Genomic DNA, 4,706 nt, shown 5'->3' with positions numbered 1-4,706 from the left:
AAAAAAAAAAAAAAGAAAGAAAAAGGAGAAAAAGAAGAAACGCCTTTCACAGACCACATGGCACAGTTAACGGCAGACCATGGCGCTGAGCCGCTTCTGGGTTCGGGGTCTGCCTTTGGGCCGGAACGCATTGGTGGTTGCTTACGGCAGGCAGGAAGCAAGGTTCACACTTGTCAGCTCCGTTTACTCCCTCGACCTGAACTGCAGGTGTTAGTATTTGAAGCTCTAGACAGAACTCAGAGTCTTAAATGCAGAGAAACGCAAGTGACAAATTCAGACACTCGTAGGAACACCGAACGTGCTAACTGCTGACCACGATGATTTCAGCGAAGGTTGCGTCAAAGTCAGCGGTGTACTTGTGAAACCTACCTAAAAACACACCTGCTAGGGGACCCGGGCACCAGAGGACTTTTGTTCTTAATCTAGCTTAGTATTTCAGAACGCGTGGCGTGTCAACCGCGGCGGTCACAGGATGATGTCAGATGAGACAGTGATCTGAGTGGAGATGGAGCCGCGGCTGGGTCGGCTCTGGAGGGGGCGGGAGAAGGCGCTGGAGAGGGGGCCGGGGCAGGGAGCGTGGCAGCCGCGGACACACAGACACACAGACACAGACACACAGACACACAGACACAGACACACAAACATACGGACACACAGACACACAGACACACAGACACAGACACACACAGACACAGACACAGACACACAGACACACAGACACACAGACACACAGACACAGACACACAAACATACGGACACACAGACACACAGACACAGACACACAGACACACAGACACAGACACACAGACACACAGACACACAGACACACAGACACAGACACAGACACACACAGACACAGACACAGACACACAGACACACAGACACAGACACACACAGACACAGACACAGACACAGACACACAGACACAGACACACAAACATACGGACACGCAGACACACAGACACAGTCTATACATCTGGGCTCACAGTCACCCCTGCCAGCCAGGGTGTGATTAGGGTCCCTTGAGCCAGCAGTCCAGGGACCCCTCATCTGTACACTCCAGGGGCTCCGGTGCCTGAGGAGAGACCCCAAGTTGAGACCCAATAGTGGGGACATAATCCTAGTTGTTCTGGGGAGTTCGGCGTGTAGCTGCAGTCTTTAATCCCATTTAAAAGATGAGAGGATAGTTCTGGAATTCAGTATTCTGAGGGTCAGTTTTTGATGCTGATACTCGCTCTGCAACTTCCTAGCTACATGACGCAGGCGAGTCACTTGACCTCCTTGAACCTCGAATTCTTGTCTGCATGATGAGGACCCTATAGCCACGCAGGAAGTGGCAGGAACTAAATGATGCAGTGTGTGCACACTCTTTAGTGTGGCGTCAGAGTCAGGGAATGGTGGCTATTTTAACTATAATTGTTTGTCGCACAAATACACAAATAGTGAGCCCTGGAGAAATTCACCCATTTAATCAAATACCTAAAACAGTGTTGTTGATGAACCTGATTATGCACTCATATCAAGTAGCTGAGAATTACACGAAAAGACAGCTGAAGACCGAATACTTGGCATCGCTGGGTGTTTTCTCGAGTCAGAAGACAGTGAGTTCCCGGCTGGGTGTTGGTCCCCCGGCCCTCTGCGGATTCACCATGTGGACGTGGAAACAGACGTTTCAGACCCCAGTTTCACCGAGTCTGTCGACGTCCCGAAGGGACCGCTCCCTGGCACCTCACTTCTTCTGGAATAATGACGGCCTCTCGGTGTTGAACGGGGTCAGGAGGGTGTTTTCACGCTTCCCCGCCGTGCGTGAGACGTCTAGGTGCCGACTCGCCACACTGAAGAGACGAAGCCGCCCGTCCGATCGACGTCGACCCCCTAAGTGTCCAGCTGCCCCGTCCTTTGAGACCAGGGGCAGCCACGCGGTCGGGGGCCGCGGCGCCCCGGCTGGAAGGAGGCCCGGGCGGGCCACCGACAGCATCGCTCCCAGCGGGTGCCCCAGCGCGAGCCCAGGCCCGAGGCCCCGCGGCGTGGGCCCCACGGCGGACACCCCGACGGCTGCGCGGCCACACGTAGAGAAACGCCGTTCTAGGCTTTTCCACGATTCATTTTCTTATCTTCTGGTTTCCGTGATGCCGCGCGTCGTTTCCTCGTGGGAACTTGTCCCTAACGGCCGTCCTTCCTACGGCGTCGGTGGTGATTACCCGGGAGGTCCTCTGCATTCGGCGCGTTTACAAACTTCCCTCCCGTTTCCAGCGAAAGCTGACGCCGCTTACGAGAAGAGAGGCTCCAAGTTACTAAGTGTTTTTCCAGTAACTGTTGTGATAACCATGTTTCTATTTCTATTTACTCAGGTTGCCACACACGGAAACTCCTGGTTAAACCCTGCTTGTTTTCTATGCTGTTCCTGATGAACTTGATTCACTAATACATTTCTAAGGACTTTGCATACAAGTTCGTAAGCGACGATGACTGACTGCTTTGTTTTTATTGTTTGCCTTCTCTCCCTTCCTCTGTCCTTCCGTTTCTTCCCTCCTTTCCTTCCTCCTTTCTTTCCTTCCTCCAGCCTGCTACGCTCTTTTTTCTCTTGGTTTCATCATTGTGCTAGCTTCACAGAAGGAGCTGAGAATGAGCCCACCGTTGCTGGGTCATAGACTATTCAGCATAATGTAAGAACGGTCTGTTTCTTGAATGTTTGGTAGAGTTTATCTTCTAAAACAATGTAGGTTTGGTGTGTCTTTGAGATATAGATGCTATATGTTATTTAGGATTGCTTCCGTGTGTTTCGAAAACACTTTTTATTTTTGACTAATTATACTTTACAGAAGATTTACAAAGATGATAAGTTCCCATACAGCTGCCACTTTGCCTCCCCTAATGTTAGCGTAACCGTTTATACATTTGTCAAAACTAAAAAAATTAAGATTGGGAAAATACTACTAACTAGACTATAGGCTTTATTAGAATTTTGCCCTTTTTGTCCACGAGTATTCTATTTCAGTGCCAGGTTCTGACAAAGGTGCCACGTTGTGTTTGGTCACCATGTCTGCAGTCTCTTCCAGTCTGTGACAGGATCTCATTCTTTCCTGATACTTCGTGACTTTGAAACATTTAAGGAATACCGCTCAGATATTTCGCAGAATGTCACTGAATTTTGGTTAGTCTGATGTTTTCTCATGAATAGCTTGGGTTTAAAGGTTTTGGGGGAAAATTCTGCAAAGGTGGAGTTTTATTTTTGTCTCATTTTATCAGGAAATACGTGACATTATCATGACAATATTGGTGATGTTAAATTGATTACTTGGTTAAGATAGTCTTTGCCAAGTTTTCCCACATAAAGTTTACATTTTTTGCCCTTTCTATATTCAATTCTTTGGAAGCAAGTCGCTAAGCCTAACCTACATTCAAGGAGAAAAAATTAAACCTAGCTCCCTTGACGGAGGATACCAACATATTTTCAAATTCTTCTGTAAAGAATACTTTCTCTTGTGTTTGATTTTTAGTTAATTAATTTATAACAATATGAACTCGCGAATGCTTATTTTATTGTAATAATCCCAGATTACCATTATTTTGTTGCTCAAATTATTCCAGCTTTAGCCACTGGAACTCTTTCTGGTTGGCTCTTGTGTTCTTTTGATATGCTCTCAGTTTTTAAAAGTACTTTCTCTTTTTTTGTAACTCAAAGATGCTCCAGGCTTTCTATATTCCTTATCCCAGCCCTAAAATCAGCCACTTCTCTAGGGAGCTATGGATTCTTTTATTGAAGACTATTGTTTAGAAACCAAGGTCTGGAGACTGGGTGTGCTCATCGCCACTGAGATGTCACTGCTTCCAGGCCCTCCAAGGGGACAGAGCTAGGAAACTTGTATATGTGAATTAACTTGTGTATGTAAACATATCTGCAATGAGTTCTGTATTTTTTACTATTTAATCCTGCAAACTCTTCTTTGGTAGGCAACTGCAATCTATATTTTACAAAGTGATTATGAATTTAAATAGATTTTAAATTTTGGATAATAATTTATAAAATTTTAAATTTTCATTGAAATAATTCATAAAACATATCTTATATACTGCTATCTTGCTAAAAATCACCATTAGTTCTCATCGTTTTTAAATTCCTTAGGATTGTCTACCTACATAATTGAGCCATCTATGAAAAAGGAGGAATTTTATTTGTTTTTCCCAATCATGGTGGTTCTTTTCCTTGCCTTATTGCGCTGGCTAGAACCTCTATGTATTGTTGCAAGAGGTCGGGAGAGTGAACATCCTTGTCTTGATCCCCAAAACTGTTTAATTTTTGAATGTGTTCCAACCTCTGACTGCAGGATTAAACCCCGCTTGTTCATGATGAATTCTTTCTCTATACATTACCGGATTCAAGCACTTTGGATTCGTGTGTATGAGGGATATTTGCCTCTAGTTTTCTTTCCCTGTAATGTCTCTTCAGATTTTGGTATCACACTTACTTGCCTCTTCAATCTGGTATTTGCTTTAGCCTGGATTCTAAACTGCACATTGGCCTGACTTGGGCATCGAGCGTCCTTCGCTTCTTGGATGAAGACTTCCAACCGGCTCCAGCTTTAGTGTCCTGCTTCGTCACCTCACACAAATCCAAACATATTCCCTGAGCGCTTACCGTGTGCCAGACACTGTTCTCGGTCCTTGTCAGAAGGAGCCAGGGAAGTTATCAAAATGGAGGTCAA

The sequence above is a fragment of the Pteropus vampyrus genome, unplaced genomic scaffold (assembly GCF_000151845.1).
Source record: "Pteropus vampyrus isolate Shadow unplaced genomic scaffold, Pvam_2.0 Scaffold105, whole genome shotgun sequence".
NCBI lineage: Eukaryota > Metazoa > Chordata > Mammalia > Chiroptera > Pteropodidae > Pteropus > Pteropus vampyrus.
This window is presented reverse-complemented; position numbering follows the sequence as displayed.